The sequence below is a fragment of the Pterocles gutturalis genome, unplaced genomic scaffold (assembly GCF_000699245.1).
Source record: "Pterocles gutturalis isolate BGI_N339 unplaced genomic scaffold, ASM69924v1 scaffold44758, whole genome shotgun sequence".
Lineage (NCBI taxonomy): Eukaryota > Metazoa > Chordata > Aves > Pterocliformes > Pteroclidae > Pterocles > Pterocles gutturalis.
Genome location: NW_010122262.1, coordinates 54,939 through 65,531, shown reverse-complemented (window position 1 = coordinate 65,531; position 10,593 = coordinate 54,939). Strand labels below are relative to the sequence as shown.

Genomic DNA, 10,593 nt, shown 5'->3' with positions numbered 1-10,593 from the left:
GTAGACTGGTTGTAGGCAGCTCAGGTTACCTTGGGTGCATCCTGCTTTGTGATTAGGGCTTTGAATACAGAATCTGGTCAAACTCAGCATTTGCCCCACCAACCAACAGCAGGCCTGCTTAAATGTGGGAGAAATCACTCTCTCCTGAATTTAGGTGGACTCGAAAGCATCTAAGGCAATTGCAAGGGTCCAAGAGCTCACCACATGTTCTCTGTTAGGGCCTGTGGGCACCCGCTGAAGAGCTGTCTCACGCAAGACCTTGTGTCACTGCACGCAGGGCAGGGGCCATCGTGGCTGCTCCAAACTCCCCATGCAGCAAAGTTCTCGGGCAGCTGCTCTCAGCAAGTGTCGTCCCCGGGACCGCCTCATTCAGGCAGTGCAAGAACACTGGGAGAAACAGGCTCCAGTGACTGAGCTAAGGGGCTCTCACTGGAAATTGATTTAAATCATAGAATGGTTTGGGTTGGAAGGGACCTTAAAGATCATCAATCTCCAAACCCCCTGCTGTGGGCAGGGACACCTTCCACCAGACCAGGTTGCTCAAAGCCTCACCCAACCTGCCCTTGAACACCTCCAGGGAGTTACCATATTAATTAAGAATTAAACCTGCTCCCTTGCTTTTGTGGGAGCATGGCCAAAGGGAGATGTTCTGCATCATGTCCTGAAGGTTGAAGATGGCTCCTTGTTTCTCTGAGATGGCATGTCAGCCATCTCATGCTGCCTTCCCCACTTCTATCTTCTTATAACCAAGCTTTGGTTTTCCTCCTTGCCACCCTTGTTGCTCTCCAGTTGTTTCCACCTTGTCCAAAAGATTTCATGGCCACTGGTGGGGGGATTCTGGATCCATGTTGGTATTTTTCAAGGCCAAACATTTACATATGATAATTCCATAATCGTGACCATGCTTACATTCATATATCCCAACCTAGCCAGCAGCAAAGTCAGTCGGCAGCTGCCTGACCCCTTGGAAAACTTGAAACTAATTCTTTGCTAACATATGTTATGTCTGAGCATGTGAAAAAATAGCTCATCTCTTCTCATCATGGGATAGAGTATTAATTTTTAAAATTAGAAGCCACTAAAAGATCAGTTAGGAAAATAGTTAGTTCTCAAATGGGTTTTTGTTAATTGCTCTAATTTAATTTCAGTCCTGTTGGTTTTGATTTCAAAGTCACACCCAGATTGATTGGCCTCCTTTGTAATAACTGTGGGATCCGTGGCTGGCTTCGGATGAGGCAGAGAGGGAGGTGGTGGAAGACTTAGGCTGGAAACACCAGCAGATCCAGGATAACTGTCTCATATGTAGTGAATGTGGACTGCCCGGGAAGTGCTGCCTGGGCTTGCAGGCAGCAGAAGCAGGGCAGAACTGTGCCTGCCTCTTTGCTCTGTTGCCCTCAGTATTTCTGTGGCCCTTGTCAGCCTCATGGCCTCAGTTGTTTACCAACGGGTACCGGAGCTGGGATGCCCAGGAGGAAGGTCTGCACCCCCACCGCAGCAGACGTGGGAGGCCGGCCGGTCCCCCCAGTGCAGACACCGCGTCCCTGCGGGCAAGCAGCTGCTGGGACCCGCAGCTCGCCAGTGCTGGGGTCTCTCAGGGATGTTGGGGAGCTATTTCCCTCAGAGCTAGAAAGCAATCAGACGGAGACCAAACACCCAGCAAAACTCCCTGGGGAGGGATTCTGGCGATGGAGAGAAGCGGCTCTTGCAGCATGTCCCCGCTGCGCTCCCAGGGATTACAGCCCTTCCCTGCCTCCCAGTACCCCGTGTCCAGCACGGAGCCGTGACAGGATGGCATCCCACCCACAGCAGTGCAGGGGGGGCATGCACTCCCTGGGTCAGGGACATAAACATATGGAAGAAGGTTGATCCTCTTTCCTCAGGACACTGCTGTCAAGTCGTAATTTTGCATTTACCAGTTTCCATGGCAACACGTTGGCTCACAGCCTGCCAGTGACAGGCCAAAGACATGTGCATGCTAGAACTGCTTCCTGCTGGCAAAATAAGCCCAAGGATAAACATTTTAGAGAAAACTGAGCACCTGCCTCCTCCAGTGTCTGAGGCTCCCTCAGCTGCAAAGGTGTGACCCCAAAGCATCTGCCTTTGCTCTGCCCCCAGAATCGCTCCCCATCCCTGCTTCTGCTCCCTGCTGCCGTTAAAGCATGCTGTTAAGTGCAGAGGTTGTCAGGCTGGGGCTGGGGCCTGGCTACAGAGACCAGACTCAAGCAGCTGTTGATCTGGGATATTTCTGAGACCCCTTGTTGGATTTGCCCCTTGTTGAGCAGTCAGCAGTGCAGGAGCCCTTCTCCTGGCAGATCTGGATGGGTCTGTTCACACCTGCTCTGGCACCCTCAGCTCTCAGGCTCTCCTCTCCACGGGGTTTCCTCAGTGCTTGAAAACACCTCGAGGGCAGAGTGCTCACTGCATTGGACCTACCTCCTTCTGGTGCTGGCTGCGTGCAATAAACATTTAAAATTGCTCCGTGCATGCAGACTGAGTATCAAGGAAGGGCTTGTGACTTTGCATATCTCCATTAAGTAACTGGTGGGCCCGAGTTTAGTAGGGAGACCCAAAACTGGACATGGGATATGGGTGTACATCACTACCTCCAGCATGTTAGAAGGGGTCTCCAGGGAAGATCATCCTAAACTGTAAATCTCAGAAAGGAAGGCTTACTCTGTTACAATTAATTCAAGAATAATGGGGTTCATACATCTGGCTCCACTTAGAGATAACAGGGATCTCCAGATAATCCTCTGGTCTTCCTTCCAGGTCAGAGTGGGGTTTCCAGAGGGCTAGAAGTAGAGCACTGGTGAGGGACTTTCACAGAGAAAGTACACACGGCAAAAAGCTTCATGGACTCTGCAGCACCTGGCCAGGTGCACAGGACCAGTTCTTTAAAAGTTTGATCCAAAGACCTGATAGAGTTGTCTGCTGGACCCAGGCAAGATGGGCCCTGCCGGGATGTGGAGGTGTTGGGAAGTGTTGTCCATAGGGTTTCCCCTGGCTCTGTGAGTCCCCGGCAGAGCTGGGCACAGCCCTGTGTCTGTGTCCGCTTTGCCTGCATTAGACAGCACACAGAGGATTAGGATAGGAGACAAGGAGAACACAGTTACCCTCTGTGACTCATTCCTCCACCACTCTGTGCCTGGCTTTCCTCCCTGTGTGTTTAAAGAGCTTTGAGATCTCTAGAAAGAAAGCCTGACTGAAGCTCTTTTTTTTGTGATCAAGTTTTCGTCTGATCCCACTGGCCTTCCTAGAGTTGGAGATGTCTTTGAAAATAAGGGAAATATATGTTGTAAGGAGGAGAGGAGCAGTTAACCGTGTGTCACCTTCCCTCTTGTTTTTTAAACTTACCGACAAAACTTCTCGTGCCATCAGGCAAAGGAGTCAGGTTTTTTTCAATGGGTATTTGCTGGAGGGAGGGGAACAATTCTGATTCCCCTTTCTGAACTGCATGTTCCATCTGTAATTAGTAGCAGGCTGGGGCAAGCCTGGCTTGCATGAAGAGGAAACTTCTCTTTAAGGTGGAAGAAATTATTGGCTGGAATTTTATTTCCGTCTCAATTTAAATAAAACACAGTTGATGGGGAACCTAGAGAAATTACCCAGAAAGAATTGTGTGCATCAGTGGAAGTACAGCATACAGCTCCCTCTGAGCTGCCAAAGCGACACCGTTTTTCATCTGAGATCTGATTGAGGCTGCTGGCTCCCAAGAAGCTAAGGTTGAGTTTTGACTCTCTGACTGCTCTGGCAAATGGTTAAATGCCAGTTGTGGAGAGAGCCAAGGGAGTTTCTGTTTGCAGAGATGTAGCGAACCTGCCCCACTTAAGGCTCAGCCTCGAGACAGGTCGATCTTCAGCTGGAGTCAGGGGAGGTCTGGGTGCCTCGCCTGGCAGTCTCCTAGATGGGGATGTCTTTACAGTTTTGTGTGCTCTTTCACCAAGGAGGATTGCTGGGGTGATGAAGTAGGCGTATCATTAGATTGGAGAGGGCTGGCAGTTCAGTTTGGGACAGGCTGACCATAGGACATCCTCTGGGAGTAGTGTCCTACTTTCGGTATCACCAGGAATCCCTATTGTTAGCGTGTAAGTGGAGCCAAGGGATACCCTCCTCTCCTGTTTCTGTACAGTAGTCCCTCAGGCGATGCTAGTTGAGGCAGATTCATTGCTGGGGTCTTCCTTGTAGAGCTCCCTGCTGCAGATTATTCCCCACCCACAATGAATGGGGCTGTGGTCTTCCCTGTACAGCTCACTGGTCTGGAATGAAGGCAAAAAAAAAAAAAATAATACCAAAGCAGCAGGAGAAAAAGAGTGCCAATAAAGATAAATGATTTCCTAATTAAGCCTGGAGACAAGGAGGGGCAAAGAGAGCTGTTGAAGCCTTGTGGGAGCCAAAGTGAACCCAAGCAGGCTATACCACCACTCTGGCAGGGGTCTTCAGGCTGACATTTTTAAACAAAGGAAAAAGCTCATTTGACAATGGATCTTGCAAAACCAATTCCAGATGCCTTGAAGCTAAGACTCTTCTTGAGCACCGGTGTTTTTATAATCACCAGGGGACCTGCTGCCTTGCTAACTCTCACGATGTCATTATAAGCCTCCAATATTTGGGATTTGTTTTTAGCTGCTGAAGGCACTTTATTGGAGGGGGGTGTGAAGGAGAGCATCTCCTTTGTTTGTCTGTTTGTTGTTTCAAAGGAGATGATGGACATCATCTTGGCCAATGCACCTGGGACTGAACCAGGGAATTTGAGAACTGAAAGGAGAAGCAGTCGGGTCTTGAGCTAGAACAATCCATAAAGTTTGCAAGTTGGGGCTCCTAAGAGATTCAGGGAATGGGCATTTAGTCAAACTTGTCTGAGTAATAGTGGCTAACAAGTTACGGCTAGATGCTGGGCTGCTTCAACTGATGGTGTGTGCAGACTTAAGAGGTGGAAGGAGCTTTATGTGTCTGAAATTTTGTGTGGTATTTCCAGTGATGTTGGCTGCTTGAAAAAACCAAAACTCTCTCCCTACAGACCTTAGCCCACTGCAGTTGCAAAATGTCACAGATTAGGTTGAAGCACTCATTGAGAGATGAGCTGAAATCCCATTCATCCAGTTTAAAATGCTTATCTCAGGGAGGAGGGCTGGAGTGAGGGCTGAGGCTGCAGGCAGTTTATCTGGGACAGCACATTATATACCTACAGGCATGAATTATGAGGTCTCCCTTATACTTCATAGGCACTGGTGAGGATGCATGATGCATACCAGTTGCAGAAAAATGACTTAGAAAGAAAAGAATGACGTGCATCCCAAAGGCTCCGAACTCAGAAAGGAGCCCCAAAACTGTAACTGAATCTCTTGCACAACCTTGTGTACCACCATTGTGATATGTTTCTCAGAGGTTTTGGAGGGGTAGCTGTCTGTCCATCTGAAGGTGCCATCCCTTTCCCACCTCTGTTCCCACAAATGCTTTTTCCTGATGTGAGTATTTGCAGCCTGGCTCTGCTCATCTCCATTCCTGTGCTCTTCAAGGGGCTTCCCCCAGACAGCTGCTTTTAGTACGGCATCTCCCTCTCCTCCTTCACTGATGCTTTAAAATTAACTGGCTTTGCTTTAAAGGCCCTCTCAGGGCTTCCTTCCCCACTTCTGGCCATCCCTTAAGTTTTGGTCCTGGCTCTGATTTGCCCAGCACATCAGCCTCTATCTAATATGAGATACACTTCCAAACTAGGACCTCGGAGCCCTCTGCTCTCCTCCCTCCCTGCTGCAGGACCAGCCTGTGGTTTGGTTGCCTCCACGCAGTGTCCTGGCTGCACACCCGCCAGGGGTTTCTCGTCTCCACATTGAGGTCGTATGGTCTTCAGGACAGGGAGGTATCCATTCCACATTTGGTGCTGGGAGGTCCCTGGATCTTGGGAGGCTGCTGAGATATCACAGTAAGCAGGGAAAGAACGTGCCCTGAGCTGGCTTGCAGAACTGCTCCAACATCTACATTTTCTCAAAGAAATTCAAATCCTGGCCTTGGGGTTGGAAAAGCATTCAGTGGATGGATCAATTGCCTTGAATTCCAGGCCAAGGAATACAAGGGACCCTGCACTGACATTGAGTGTGTCCATCAGCCTTGACCCAAAACTCAGCTTTTATATTACTGATTTCACACCCTGGCAGCTGCCACTGACTTGCCTGGCACAAAGAGTGGCAGGCCACACAGGGGTAGAGCAGCCACAACGTCCACTTCAGGGAGTGCCGTGTGGTTTCATTACACTGCCTCTGTTGCCCTGCGCCTCTTCCCATTGCAGGAACATCCATGGCAATTCAGTGATGTGGCTGCAGGCTGAATTTGAGGATGGAGGAGGGTTGCACAAGTGACCCTGCTCTTTGGAGTGTACTGATCGATCTTTCCCCCTTTTGTTGACGCTGCAGCAGGCCAGCTCTTGCTCTGATACCAGTATCAGTGTCAGCTCTGCAGAGTGAGGACTGGTCGAGTATCCCTTTTAAAATCAGCTTGTCCCAACCCTGGGCACAGAGAGACAAGAGCACTGCTGAGCAGAGAAGGGCCAAATCTGCTTTTCAGGTTAGAACAGCACTTTAATGTTGGGGATCAGGGGTAGGAGAGAGCAGGCAGAGGGGGTCAGGGGATGGCTGGTCCTGTCCCAGGCACCCACAAGGACATGAGCTGTCTCCCATGCCTGCTTCTCCCACAGTCCCAGCAGGTCAAACACCGAATGGGGCAGATGATGGTGTGAGGGGAGGAGGAAGGTGGACTTTGCCCACTGCGAAAGGGATGATGGCTGAGCTGAAACCTCCAGACCTTCCTGTCCTTACCCCTCTTATTTGATTACTTTGCTTCAGGACATTTTTTCCTGCTTTTCCATTTGCTGTTTCGGTAGCTAATCCTGAGCTAGCCAGATCATGTCCTAGCATGCCATAGCAGCAGGCGTAGGGCCACTTGTTTTTCTCCAGCACTGCAAGGCGCAGCCGGCTTGCCCAGCTGTTGTCCTGCTCTGTAACGGAAGGACAGGAAAGAGACCGAAGTGTTTTCTGGCTGGCTGTGCAGAGGAGAGGGATGCTCCCGGGTGCCGCTTCTGCCCTGCTGGACAGAGGTTCTTTGCCATGGCCATCCCCACTCTGCTTTGCATTGCAGTGAGCTCTTCTACCTGATTTTACTCCACTGTGTGCTGCCAGTGGGGCTGCCTGATGTTTGACAGTTGCTGGACAACACTTCTTGACTGCAAGCTGAAGAACTGGATATTCTGAATCTTCTTGCCAATCATTAATCTGCTCTTTCAAGGCAAAGGCACCACCACGCAGAGTGCCAGGACAACACATAGGCACCAATTAAATCTTTGGCAGGACTGTAAGCAGTACACGTTACAGCAGTTGCTGGCCTTTCTGCTCTCGGCAGCATTGATGTGCTTCCTGCCACCGGCTCTCTGTGCAAACAGAGGGGAATGGAGTTAATAGGTAACCACAGCAGTGTATTCAGTGTGTCCTTTGCAAGGGTCATGTTTGGGAATTTCCTTTTCCTAGGATCTCAGGTGTGTTTACTATGTGCAGAGTTCTTCGTGGACAGTTTAGGGGCAACATATGGTATAGTCTTCAAATTCTCTTCATCAGCTAATTCTTTGACTTCTTTGTTAGTTGTGTGTTAGCTACTCTATTTTTAGAAGACTAACTAAATACTACAACAGTAGTAATCCCAGAGCTATTTTTGTCTGGAGTGATGCAGAAGTGGCTGAACTCACACAGGGAACCCTGAGTCCTCAGTGGAATGTAGGTGTCTTGGAGGCAGCTCATGGCCACTGCTCTCCTGCTCGTATGCTCTGAGACGAATGGCTTTGTGAGGAGATGACCTGGGAAGACGGTCCCATTTCTACTTGGCAGTAGGGAAGAGGAGAAAAATTATTCAAGCTTGACCGAAGTGCTGGTGGGAACATGATTCCTGTCATGAAAAGTTCCTCCTTGGCTGAGATGAAGTGCCTGTTTCTTTTCCTCTGACTACACTGGAGGCCTCAGGGCCCGAGCTCACATTTAGATGTCTAACTCTGAGATGTCTAAATTACAGCAGATGAGCCACTCTGCCTGGCCAGAATTTGCCAGAATCTTTGCGTAGGTCTCGGCCAAGTGCTGATCTCCTTGTTTCCCATTGTAGTCTGGAGATTGGCACTGCAGAGGGTGATTTACTCATCACTCCAAACTTCCCTCTGGGGGACTCTTTTCTCTTGGCCAGAAAGGTATTTTGAGGGATCTTCTTCTGGCCAGGCTGAAGGTCTCCTTGTGAATCCTATCCCCCAGAGCTTGCAGACAACATATTCCCCATGGCTTGTTCCTCCACTGGCACTACAGGAGATAATTAGTGCGTGGCTAAGTCATATGTGCTAAGGGTCAGAAAAGACAATGAGGCAGATTTTCCCCTGGAGTAAAGAAATGTCAACAGAGTTGCACTGCAGTGAAATGATGGAATCTGTCAGTGACCCTGGCCCTTTCACTGAACAAACAGCCCAGGGCAGTGCCTTCCTCCAGAAGAATGGCACCGTCTGGCAGCCAGGCACCCTTGTGAATGCACATGGTGTGGCTTTCCCAGGGGCTGGTGTCCCCAAGAAACATGCTGCCCAGAAGGGCAGCGGGGGACTTGATACAAAACTCCTGTGCACAACATAATTCCTCATGTGCTGCTACTTGGTATTTTTGTAAAAACATGCCTCAGCCCTCAAGTGAACAAAATACCTGCCCTCCAGGGCAACAGGAGGAAGAACACAAACTTGAAAACCAATTTCCTGTGCAGTTTTGAGATATTTCAGTAGGGCTTGAAGACAGTAAAACAGAACAGACAGACTGGTCATCTTTGTCTTTGCCACACCCAGATCAAGGAAGGTCTAGTCTCTTTTGCATCCTTCAGTTCGGTTCTTCTAGTGCACAGGCATTACCTGTGAATTAAAAGGTGCATGACTAACACTGTGAAACAAGGTGTCTCTTTGGCTGTTTCAGTGCTTCCTGGAATAGGGGAATTATCTTTTCTGTGGCTATGGTCCACATCCAAACCAATCCTCATCTGTACCCTTCATCCATCTCCCCCAAGTCTGTTACCTGATGTTGTACAGCACAGCGTGGAGACCAGGAGTGGCTACACCTTTGGTCTGGGGTATGAAAAGCAAGAAAAAGCTTTTGATTCTTCAAGGGGATCTTACAATCCAGGAGGATTTCAACAAATTGTGATGGAAAATAAAAATAAGCTCTTTTCACAGTCCAGCAGTCTTGTGTATTAAAACAAAATAATCCTCTTGGGTTTCACCTTGATGCTGATATGCTATAAATGCCAGCATTGCTTTTTATTGTGCTCACATTCCTCTCCAGTTCCAGGTAAAAGACTAACTGTCTCTCATCCTTTTCTTGGAGATGAATCTGTCAAGTGTGCCCCCTTTCATTAGCCTTTTGCGTTACTAATCACTTTCTAATTTGTATCTTTGGGACTTAAAAAATTTTATCTGTAAAAGATCACATACAGAGGTGATATTCTAACGCTGTAGTGGATTTGTCCAGTTACAACACATGGTGAAACGTCCTGTGCATATGAGATTGCAGTGCAGCCAATTATCGTTAGCATATCTGTCCTCTGGCAGCTGAAGGCAGTGCGTTCATTAATGCCTTTAGCTCTGCACTGGCAGATAGCCTCAGCATGCTGGTGTGCGACGGTGGTGTTTTCTACAGGACTTTGAGTTAGCGCCTTGCTCTTCCAAGCTGCTTTCAACACATGCTGCTTGCCTTTTCGCTCTGCAGCAATAGCTACAAGCCTGTCATAAGGGTGGTTTATAAAACAAATGGTGTATTCTGTCAATGAGGTTTGAGCCAGCTGAGAGAAAGTAATGGCTGGGCTGTGCTGGGGGCACTCTTGTTGGAGTCGCAGGCAGTAGTACCAGGAGCCCACCTCACCCCTTTGCCAGGTGTTGCTACACTTGCCTCTGTGGAGGGAGTGGGGAGCGTGGTCCTGGATGGGCACTGAGCCAACCCCTTCCTCAGGTGCCCAGCATACCTCCCCAGTGCGGTGCAGAACCCAGCTGCCACCAGGCAGCAAGAGGCCCTGGAGGCCCTTTAGTGCTTTGCTGTCTCTTGCGTACTGCTTGGCTCCTAAGGCATCACAGCAGTGAGGACCATGATACCCAGAACTGTCACAGGTTGCTCAAGGAAACTTGAGAAAACTCATAGAATTGTACAGCGCTGGGAGTCAAGGCAGCTTTGCACTGCTCTGAATCATCCTGCTTGTTTAGGCACCCATGTTGGACCATGTTCGCTCAAATAACTGGCTTTGCACAGTGGATTAAGGGAGACCTAGGATTAGAAGTATTCAAGAGATCTTTGTAAACTGTCAACATTCATTTAAAAATTGCTCCACATGGGGCCTAAACTCATGCAATTGAACACTTGACCGCATCCTGTAAAACAGGGCAGCGCTTCTATCCTGGGAGCTGTACCAAGTTGTCTCCAAGTGCTTTTAATTTACTAATAATACTAGTGAGATATTTGCACTGTGTCCTTGCGCCATGGATCCCAGTAGAACAGCATGTCAGGGTGTTAAAAAGATGTCAGTGTGCTTCTGTGAAGGACTTCCTAT

General features: G+C 49.0%; 1 protein-coding gene across 1 annotated transcript in view; it reads left to right on the top strand.

Annotated features, from left to right (window-relative positions):
* The window catches only part of NRG2 (neuregulin 2), a gene marked incomplete at its 5' end in the record, with an annotated part of 62,662 nt that overhangs the window by 491 nt on the left and 51,578 nt on the right, over positions 1-10,593 (top strand). The window lies entirely within an intron of this gene.